Here is an 11,362-nt window from a genome sequence, read left to right on the forward strand (position 1 = left end):
CCTCCTGATTCTCATTTTATGTGTGTGTGGTATATGCACACACGTGTGCAGATACACGTGCCTGTGGACACTTGGAGGGTAGAGGACATCACGTGTCCTGCTCTATCATTCTCTACCTTACTCCCAACAGACAGGGCCTCTTCCTGAATCTGGAGATAGGCTGGCAGCCATAAGTCCCCAGTAATCCTGTCTTGGCCCCTCACAGCAGTGGGGTCACAAGCATGGGCAAGGCCACCCTTGACTTTTGACATGGGAGCTGGGGAGCCAAACTCAGGGCCCATGTTCGTGCAGCAGGGAGCTATGCACCTCATGAGCATCCCCGCCAGCTTTGTTTCAACTTTTTTTTTTCCCACTATAAGGGGAGAGCATGAACACAGTCCCCCACTACCACAAATTATGCAGTCAAGTTTCGCACATTTGGGGAAATTGCAGGGGTCAACACATCCAGAGTGCAATGCACAAGCCTCGCCCTGGGAAAACCTCCTTTGTGATCATGGCATCTCCCCTACCAGGTACGTATTGCAACTCTTTTCTATCTACTCTATCTCTTCACTCCAGAGCATATAATTGGATTTTCTCGTAACAACTGTGGATAAGGTCTCCACGTTTAACTCTTTGCCTGCAAGCTGTGGTCTTTGTAGCTTCCTTCAGTGGCTCTTCTGGCTTTGGTCCTAAAAGCATTGCAGGGGTGTAAAGGTGAGGGAGACACTGGAGAGAGATGGTCTTCAGATCTGAGCATCTTGAACTCTCTCTGGAGCCATTGGTGAGAGCAGGCTTCTGCCAGTGTTCAAAGTGTGGTATCGTGTGTCAATAGACAGCCCGGTGGTGACTTGACTCACAGCCAAACCCCCACAGGTCTCACACCTTCCTCCTCCTTTTAACTTGCTGAATTTGTGTATGTCTGCTCCCAAATGAGGTGAGAACTCGGTACTCTCACAAGAAGAAAGGAGGCCCTCAAGAGGGGCTTTAGTTGGCCAGAGCCCTGGAGTGTTTTCAAAAAGACTTTTCTCCCTACCGTGCCCTCCCACCCAAGTGTAAAAGAAACATACATTTATTTTAGAAAATGTGGAAAAGCAGCCAGGGTCTTGCTCAGATTGGCTTAAGCACAATTTAATTTATTCAATGCATTGCCTGGATAGTCCCGAATTGTCAGAAAGGTTTGAAAACCAGGTTTAAAGAGAAGAAATGAATCACGGATGCCCTATAGGGGGCAGGAGAGCAGGCCAGAAGTCTCAAGCCAGGCACAGGAAGCTATGTAATCCAGGCTGGCCTTGAACTCACCATCATTGAGCTTTGACCTCCTGACTGCTTGGATGAAGATGTGCACTGCTATGCTTAGCTGCGTCTTTGCCAACACCATTTGCTAATTCACTAAAGATATTCATTTGGCTGGACTAAAAGGTATCCATTTGGCTGGACTGAGGTCACATGACTTGCCCCTGGCTGTGTCTTCTGACTTCAGGCTAGAAAGATGGACACTTGGAATATCCTGGTCACCCATGTGCACCAAGCCAGCTTGGCTGTTAAGATGATGTTAGGGGTGACATGTACACTCCCCCAGGATGTTTGTGGTTTGTATGTCTCCATGTTCACTCTCTTGTGTAAGTCCCTTCAACGTTAGTCCAGAGCTGGTCACGTGACCATTATATTGTGCAGAGGCAACAACCCATAGCTTCAGAGTTAGGTCCCCTAAGTCTTTATCTAACTTCCTTGACCACTTGATTTACTTGCGATGGGAAAGGTGGTGGTCACGGCATGAAGATATCTAAATAGTATGTGAAAGAGTTCATAGGGGAGAAACCGAGGCTCCCCACTAACAGCAGGTAGGAGCCTGCAGACCTCCAGCCCCGAGGCAAGCTTTTGTTTAAGGCTGCAGCTCTTGCCTGCATCAAAAACCATCTCATGAAGGACTCTGAGTCAGAATTACCCAGCTGACCTGCTCTTGACCCGCCAAAGCAGTGAGACCAAAAAAAAAAAAAAAAAAAAAAAAAAGCACAGTTATTAGTACCTTAACGGGTGGGTTTGAGGGGACTCAAGAGATGGCTCAGTGGTTAAGAGCACTGACTGCTCTGCCAGAGGATCTGGGTTCAATTCCCAGTACCTACATCAGGTGGCTCACAACTTCCTGTCACTACAGCTCCAAAAGATCTGGAACCTTCTTCTGGCTTCCACGTGTGTGTGTGTATATATATGCCCTCACTGACACACACATGCACATAGTTAAAAATAAAATTTTAAAAATGCTTATTTTTTTAAAAAGAGATTGAGTTTGGAACCTGATGCCACAAAGACACTGGTCTGGGGATTGAATGTGGGTCTTCATGCTCACACAGGAAGCATGGGCTGAGCTGTCTCCCCAACCCTACACCTTTCTTTCTTATTAAGGCATAATGAGTCCCCAGAGTCCAAAGGCAGCTTCACTTCCCAGGAAGACCCCATTGTGGAAACGTCACAGATTGAGTTTCAAAGACATTAAGTCAGAGGGACGGAGGTCAGCTGATGGGAGAATCTGGTTTTAAACCTGTGTCTGTCGGATTCCAAAGCTGAGCACTTGGCTGCTTTGCCTGCTTACAGTGGGAGCAGAGACCCCTGCGTCCAGGTAGCTCTTCCTGGAGATCAAATACAATAGGACACTGGTAAAGAAAAGACTCTTAGGGAGCTACAGTGTGGTGTTCTGAAATATCCCTTGAAGGTACCAGCTCTAGCCTTACGTTTATTCAAATTCATTTGGTAAGCTCCTCCTCCTAGGCGGGGACAATCCTAGGACTGTGTGTGAGCTGGTGCTCATTCCAAACTGTTGCGCTTTTCTTCTTGGCTATCTGTCCCTTTGAAAGTACTTTCACCTCTCACAGCCTTACCCCCCCCCCCAACCTATAAATGAAGCTATTAATGACTACCAGATGGGAGAGGTTGAGTCATTTTATAAGTAGGGAAAAAAAAATGGAGCTGATCACTCCAGATCTTGCTGGGAGAATTCCGTCAGGCAAATGTATACAAGTCCATTTGTTCAACACATAGTTACTGAGTATCCACCACGTGCCAGCCATGGAGCAGAGTTCTGGAAATGCTTCAGTGAATGAGGCAAATGTATTCCGGCCCACTTGGCCCTCATGCTGTGTGAAGTTGGACTTTAAGCAAGAAATTACAACCAGAGCTAGGGTTTCCAATAAACACACTCGACTGTGGCTACGGACCCTGCACTTCCTGTCTCAGTTCTGCTAATAGGAAAGCTGTGGCCGCCATTGGGGTCTATAGAGTTCAGAGTCTGGGAGATTGTTCTTGTGTATATAGGGATACCCGAAGAGGAGAGTGACATTTGGTGATGAGTGGCAAAGAGAGAGAAGGGTCATGGGAGGGACGGGGAGATGGCCTTGCAGGCATGAAGACACGAGTTTGAACCCAGCACCCATGTCAAAAGCAGAGCATGGCAGCAGTTGTTTATAATCTTCGCTCCGGGGAGGCAGAGGCAGGTGGGTCTCTGGGGCTCACTGGCTGGCCAGTCTAGCTCAATCTGCACGTTCCAGGCCAACCTCAGGGCCTGTCTCAGTCAAGCAAACAAACAAAACCCAAAGTGGATGGTGTCTGAGGATGGATGTGGTATCTGGCTTTCATATGCACATATATACACCCACCCACACCTGAACATGCACACACATACACATACATACACACATGGGAGAGAGAGACAGAGAGAGACAGACAGACAGACAGATAGACATACATATACAGAGGAGATACATAGAGACAGAGACATACACAAGACAAACAGGCAGACAGACACACATACACACAGAGACAGAGAGACAGACACACACACATAGAGGAGGGATGGATGGATGGAGGGAGAGAGAGAGAGAGAGAGAGAGAGAGAGAGAGAGAGAGAGAGAACAATAAAGCAGCCATGTGAGCCTGCTGCTGGGCTGGCTGACTCTCATTGTATGTTGCCATGACTTTAAGTTTATGGGAGAAATTCTGGCCTGCAGAGAAGTGGAGAGGAAGTCTCTCCTTTCTCTCTCTCTCTCCCTCTCTCTTTCTTCAGCAGCACAGCTGACATCCTCATCATCCCACAGAAATTTCCCTGTTAATACGCAGTTTCTGGATGCAGCATAGTGTGAGGGTTTCCTCTGTATGTGTTCATAGAAGGTGTGTTTATAAACCTAGAAACCAAATGGCAGAGTCCTGCACTGGGGAGGGCAGGGTGTTTGTATGGAGACCCTCAGTGATGCTTGTTGGGTGAGCTGCTGCCTGGAGTCCGTGGACCAGTCATATATAGTTGTTATGTAAGAATGAATCTGTGCGTCTTTCTGTGGCATTAGGTCTGTCTGCACAGAAAATCAAGATTTGTTCATGATGTGTCTCTGAGAAGGACCCCCTGGAGGGAAGACATCACTCTTGTCTTCTTCCACAACAGGTCTTTGGGCATTTAAGACACAGGGAGGTTAAGGCCAGAAGAAGCTATTGAAGTAATTCTGCTTTGCCTCCTAATCTGTTTCCAGCTGTGGATGTTTCTGTCTTCTCCATGACTAGCAGTCTTGTTGCTGGTCTGATAGACATGCTTGACCCAACATTCCTCACATGAGTAGGAAAGGGATTCTTCGAGCTACAAGTGTATCCTGTTATTTGATGGCCCAGAATCCTCCCCATTGGCTTTCCCGAGGAGACACAGCCAGCAGTGGTCACACTTGCTCTAGTTCTGTCCATGTCACTTGAGATTGAGACATATGAAAGTTTGCTTTAATAGTTTAATAGGGCAGATCCTAAAGTGAAGGGAAAGTGATGTGTCTGTATGTGGATATATGCACATGTGAGTGCACTGCCCACAGAGACCAGAAGAGGGCATCACATCCTCTGAGCTGGAGTTACAGGCAGCTGTAAGCCATCGGATGTGGGTGCTGGAACCAGAACTCAGGTCCTCTGTAATAGCAGCCTGTGTGTCTTTGGCCATAGAGCTGTCTCTCAGGACTGCTTTTTTTTTTTTTTTTTTTAATAGAAAAAAGGTATAAACAATTAATCACCTCCTAACATGTCCTGTATTCCTGCATACACAATTGCTTTATTTGTTGAATAAATAAGTAAATGGGAAAAGAATAAACAAAAGAGAAAATAATGAAAATTACTACATAACCGTATGGGTAATGTGAATGAATGAATGAAATTCCCATGACAGAATAATGGAGGCCAGAAAGTCCCTGGGATCTGCAGGCATCTTCCAGGAGATAATGGTGCTCTCACTGTCTCTGCACAATTCATAGAGGTGGGCTCTCTGCACTTACTTGCCATAACTGTCTGATCAAGAATGGCATCTAGACCATGTAGACAAATCAAAACCACTTTTCCATGAAGAGAGAGAGGGTGAGGCAGATTCTGCCTGTCCACAGTGCATGATGGGAATATCTCCTATTGTTACTAGTAGGCATGGTTTCAGGGGATGAGGAAGGGAGGAGGAGAAGATGCTTTGCTGGTTGTGTGTGTGGGGGAGAAGAAGAGGAAGAGGGAGGATGGAGGGGAAGTGTTTGAGGTGGGGGAAGAGGAGGAGGGAGAGGGATGAATTGGTTTATACCGTTACTTTCCAAACCTTTTGCGTTGACTGATTTTAACAGCCGACTGAAGGCAATCTGGGCTCACCTGGGAAAAGAGTCGCAACGAGAAGACTGTCTACATTAGGTTGGCCTGTATGTAGGAAGTCTACAGGGATTTGTTTAATTGTGGTCATTGAGGTGTGAAGAACCACCTTAAACATGGGCTAGCTGCTGCCTCTCACTAATTTCTGTGGGAGACTTGAGACTCATATGGGGGCACAAAGAAAGATAGAAATGAGGAAGCTTTCGGGGTGAGTTGATGCTCAGGGAATGGACAAATTAGGAAATTAAAGAGGAGAAGAAAGCAAGAGATTGAGTGTGTTTGTGTGTGTGTGTGTGTGTGTGTGTGTGTGTGTGTGTGTGTGAGAGAGAGAGAGAGAGAGAGAGAGAGAGAGAGAGAGAGAGAGAGAGAGAGAGAGAGAGCTGACACTGTTGTGCATGCATCCAGGAATGCTCTTCGCTCTAGCTGTGGATGTGCTCCTGACTGTAGGTGTCCTGTGACCACCTTCTTCAAACTATGCCACCTTGACTTGAAACTACGAGCAAATAAACCCTTTCTCCCTTAAGCTGCTTGTGTATGGGGATTTTTAATCACAGCAACAAAATGAAATTAAGACACCACTCCTAACACATGTGCCCACAGAAGAGCTCCATCAAGCCTCCTGCATCAGTCCACACAAGGACAGAGCCTGGGTCTCTCAGCAGCTCTGTTCACGCCTCCACTCGATTCTCCTTTATTCTCTAGGGGTGATGATGATGATGATGATGATGATGATGGAGGAGGGGGAGGAGGAGGAAGGGGACATAAAAGGAAACACTCTGGGCTCCCCTCTGCTGTGAAGGAAGAAGCTGGCTTAGCTATTCAGTGCTCAGTTGGTCTCCTTGGCTTGGCTGCATGGGCTCCGAGTTGCTCCTAGGCACGGATAGCTTGCCCAGAGCTGGCTGTGGTATTTGCGTTGGCTGGGCAGTCTCAGGACCTGATCTCCTCCGGGTAGACACACGAAGAGTTTCTTTCTTGAGAGTTCCTTGTCCTGTGGATTAGAAAGCAGCCCACCCACAGCGAACCTCGGCAGTTCGGATTAGAATCTCTGGGATTTGTTCTGGGGACAGGCTTTATGGAGCCAGGGAAACCCAGAGATGATTCCTTCTCAGCCTTTCTTCTTTCCAGAAAGGGTGGCTGGCGGTTTTGGCTGCCTTGCTGGACAAACATATTGCCTTCCACAAACCAGTTCGCACAGCCTTGACTTGAAGTTGGCAAAACTAGCCTGGAGTAGGAATCCCACAGAGGCATTACCTGCCTGGGTTTGTGGAGAGAGAGGACCCTGGTGAAGTGGGGTAGATGGGCAGGACAGACAGTTAGGTGCTAACGGAAACAGTGGACAGCCCTAAATGAAGGCAAATAGGAGAGTGGTGCTGTCTCCCTCCCCCCCTTCCCCCTGTGTCAGGCGGAACACTCTGGTTTTAACTGGTTAGCAAGATATTGACTGAGATACCTGTTTCTTCAGGCTGTCAGGTCCATGGCTGCTTGGGAAAAGCATGAACGTGTGTGCATGCATGTGCACACAACACACAGAGGTTTGAAAAGGACCGGAAAATAATTTTTGTCTGTGTGTGAAGGAACTTGCTGATCATGGCAACTTTACAGAGGGGGAAATTTCAAGTGAGGTACCACAGCCCACCACACATTTTAGTCTATCCGCTCCCCCCATACCCTTTCTTGGGGCCACCTCCAAGCTTTGCCACCCTGAACCCTCTTGCCCTCCACCCCTGTCTTGGCCTCACCCGTCAGCCGGCCAGCCTGGCCAACAGCCGGGCCATGACATATTTGCACCGTGCGTAAACACCACTCACCATTAAGAGTTCCCTTTAATGAGAAACAGAACCACGGAGGGGAAGCTTCAAAGTGGTTAGCGGAAGGAAGTGCCTGGAACGAAATCCGACTTGATGTCCCAATTAATACGTTCCCTAATTCTATTTCCTCCCCTGCGGGCTAGCAACCACCTCCCACTAATTTCTGTGGGAGACGGGGACTTGGCTGATGAGGACGGAGGGACCTGGAAATGGGGCGGCTTCACGGATGAATTGATGCACAGGGAATGGGCATATTAGGACAAATTAGGGAATTAAGGAGGAGGAAAAACAAGAGACGACAGTCAGGGGAAATGTCATCCCAAGTAATAGTATTAATGGAAACCGGGGCTTCACTGCAGAGGGTGGCTGGTGAACACAGAGCGGAAAGCATCGGGCAAATTGTCTTTTATTTCAGTCAGAGAGAGAGAGAAATCTTTGCCAGAACCTCGCTCTCCTTTCCAGGACCTCAGGGACAGGCCAGCTATGGGATTATCCAGTGAGTGGGATAAAGGGACAGATCCCCCTGTCGACACTAAGCTTGCTGAACTCATAGGAAGAACAGCTTATAAGATGAAATGTGAAGACATCAACCCAGGGATGATGACCAAGAACCTCTGAAGTAGCTCTCTGTGGTCAGAGTTACCTGTGAATCCATTCTGTGACCCTTCTCAGCCCTGCCCTCTTTATGACACAGGCCAGGTGCTAACACGGAGTGAAATGAGTGCCTCTCTTGCTTATCAGAGGCATTGGATATCCGGGGACTGGGGGCCAGGAGACTCTCCCCCACTCATCTTGGATGACTTGGCCAGTCATTGGTTTCGAGTCCTTCACTTCATCCCTCCAACCACTTACTGCTCCTCCCATCTTGCACGGATCTGCCTTGATCTCTCAAATGGGTACAAACACCATCATACCATCATTGCAAGAGCATCTTTGTTTTGTTTTGTTTTGTTTTAATCTGCACTGTGATGTTCTGCTTTTGTGTTTGACTCTCCTACAAGATAGTGTCAGGAGATGGAGAGAGGACATGGGTGTGCATTTTTCTCTGCCCGAGTGTCTGATATAATGGGAAACCTCAGTAAATTGAGGAGAGAAAGCACTGGAGACAGGAGAGAGCCTGCAGGAAGAACAGGAGACAGGCATAACTGCCTTGCCTGTAGCCCGATTTTTATCATTGTTTAACACAGCTGGTGAAACCTAAGCCTGGGCAAAGTTCCTGTTACTTCTCAGTCCACTTGTCCGGGTGGGCAGACCACTCGATATACCGGGTGGATAAGAACCCTGTGCCTTGAAGACAAACAATCCTAAAACCTCTGTCGCTGGGAAAGCCACTGAACCTTAGGTCTCTCTCATCAGCAAAATGGGAGCAAGAAGCTGGGGAGGGATGACTCAGTATCGCAATGTGCTTGCTAGAAAAGTCCCAGGACCCGAGTTCGAGCCCCAGGACCCACGTAAAAAGCAGGGTGTGGTGGCACATACTTGTAATCTTAGTCCTGGGGAGGCAGAAGCAGACTCTCACACACTCACTGGTAACAAGTTCCTCTTGATCCAAGGAGGTGAAGTATTTGAAATGTTTCACTCAGTACCACTGACAAGTGAACCTATGAGCCTGGGCCTGAGGTGGTGGCATCTTTCCAGGCTGTCTGTGGCTTTTCCTTCACCACTCCCCCCTCCCACCACTGTCCCAGCCTCTGCCTCATAGTCTGAACTGTTCATTCCCTTCGCTGCAAGGGTATAGAAGCCACGAGATGGCCCTTGCTTGGAGCCCACAGTCACTTGCACCTTGACTGAGCTGGAGACCGATGTCACTGATGCACACACATGCCCAGCAAGGCACCCATATGACATCACCATCAGGTGAAGAAATGTCTACAAGAGCTTGTAGGTGTGAGACCAGCCTTGGTTCTTCCAGTGTGGTTTTTCAGCAGTGTGTGTGTGTGTGTGTGTGTGTGTGTGTGTGTGTGTGTGTGGGGGGGAGAGAGAGAGAGAGAGAGAGAGAGAGAGAGAGAGAGAGAGGATTCTGAGACCACATTGGAGACTTTTCCATAAACATCATCCTCTTCATAATCTGATCCCCCACCCTCCATCACCAAGCACTGTTGTTCCTACACCAGGCAACAGATCCCACTCCCAGCCCTGATAGCTCCTGCTGTGTCAATATTGATGCATTACAATTTTTTCTTAGGGAGTCTCTGAGAGACAGGGCTCTGCCTCTGGGGACTCTGGAGGTCAGAATTGGCCAAAGATACACAAAAGTCCTTCTCTACAGATGTGGGTTAGATATGGCTTCTGGGAAACTTGCTTAGGACAAAAGGATGAGAACTTCCTAAAATGGTGGACATGTTTGAGTGCAGCATGTTTCTTGATGGAGAGACTCAGAGCAGGTTCAAATCTCCTTCCTGAGTCATGGCGTCTGCAGAATCCATGACCCTTCCCATCCCCTTTCATCTTTTAACCTTTTTAGAGATGTTCCTGATTCCACCCAACTTTATGAGTCAAGGTCTCATGTAGTCCAGGTTTACTTCGAACTTGGTATGCATTTGAGGATGAACTCCTCCTGCCTCCACCTCTTAGGTACTTAGATGACAGGTACGTACCACCACGTCCCACTTCTGCAGTGCTGAGGATGCACCCAGAGCCTCGTGCATGCTAGACGAGCACGCTACCAACCCAGCTACCTTCCTAGCACCTCCAGATCCACTTTTTGTTTGGTTTGGTTTTCCGAGACAGGGTTTCTCTGTGTAGCTTTGCCTAGGCTAGCCTCGAACTCACAGAGATCCGCCTGCCTCTGCCTCCCGAGTGATGGGATTACAGGTGTGCGCCGCCGCCGCCGCCACCGCCGCCGCCGCCACCACCACCCAGCTTCCAGATCCACTTTTAAATGTCAGGTTCTTCTTTGGCATTTAAAAAGAAGGCATGATTTGATTGACAAGGAAAAGGAGGCAGAGGAAGGTTCAGGCCAAGCAGGACAATTGCAAGATACACTGCGGGGGGTCCCTGTCAAGACAGAGTCTCCATCACCCATTAAATGACAGCAGCTTTCAGCCTGCTCTAGGTACCGACTTTAGCTGAGACACCCCTTGCTCAACATCAGCGTGGATCCAAAGACCAGTGAGGAATGAGAGACAATCCTCAGGTCCAGTGGGAAAAACACTGTCCCGTCTTTAGAGACCCACGAGATTGGCTGAGCTCAGGTTTTCCCTCTCCTTGACCCTCGTTCACCTCCCTCCCATCTGCCCCTGGTACATGCACCGTCCACTGACTTCATCTCAGTGTCTGTGTCCCAGCGAATATGCAGTGTCCTGGTGATAGGAGACGAAAGTGAGTGTGCTGGTTTTAATGCAATTGTCCTCCACATGCTCAGATAGTCAAGCACTCGGTCCCGAGTGGCTGGCGCTGTTGGGGGTGTTAACAGAACCTTCTGTGGCCTTGCTGGAGGAAGTATATCACTAGGGGTGGACTCTGAGACTTTACAACCTCAGCCCACTTCCAGTTTGCTCTTTCTCCTTCACGTGTGTGGTGGAAGATGTGCACTCTCTCTCAGCTTCAAGCTCCTGCCTCAACATCTGCTGCATGCCACCGTGCCTTGCCCTCCATGCTGGATTCAGCTCTCTTGGAACCATAAGGCAAAATAAACTCTTTCTTCCTTTAGTTGCTTTTGGTCACGGTGTTTTTATCACAGCAACAGAGAAGTAATTAAATACAGGAAGCAAGGAGAGTCTGGGAACCGGTTTCTGAGTAGTGATGAGGTACTGATTCATGATTCGAACCAGGAGCCTGGGGGAAGTGGGAGCCAGTCTCTTCTGTCCCATGTCATTGCCTGGAAGAAAACAGAGGCTGCGTACAGGGTTATATGTAAGGGTGAAAGACAATCAGGAAGAAAAGACATAGGATGCTGGAAAAGTCACCCACAGGCTTCCCAGCATTCCCAC

At 48.4% G+C, this 11,362-nt stretch overlaps 1 non-coding gene across 1 annotated transcript; it reads right to left on the reverse strand.

Moving 5' to 3' along the window:
• Positions 1 to 356: 356 nt before the first annotated feature.
• LOC118572839 lies at positions 357 to 520 on the reverse strand. The gene has a single exon (XR_004943538.1). It is a non-coding gene; the product is annotated as a U1 spliceosomal RNA (small nuclear RNA).
• Positions 521 to 11,362: the final 10,842 nt, after the last annotated feature.

Source organism: Onychomys torridus, chromosome 22 (assembly GCF_903995425.1).
Source record: "Onychomys torridus chromosome 22, mOncTor1.1, whole genome shotgun sequence".
Classification (NCBI taxonomy): domain Eukaryota; kingdom Metazoa; phylum Chordata; class Mammalia; order Rodentia; family Cricetidae; genus Onychomys; species Onychomys torridus.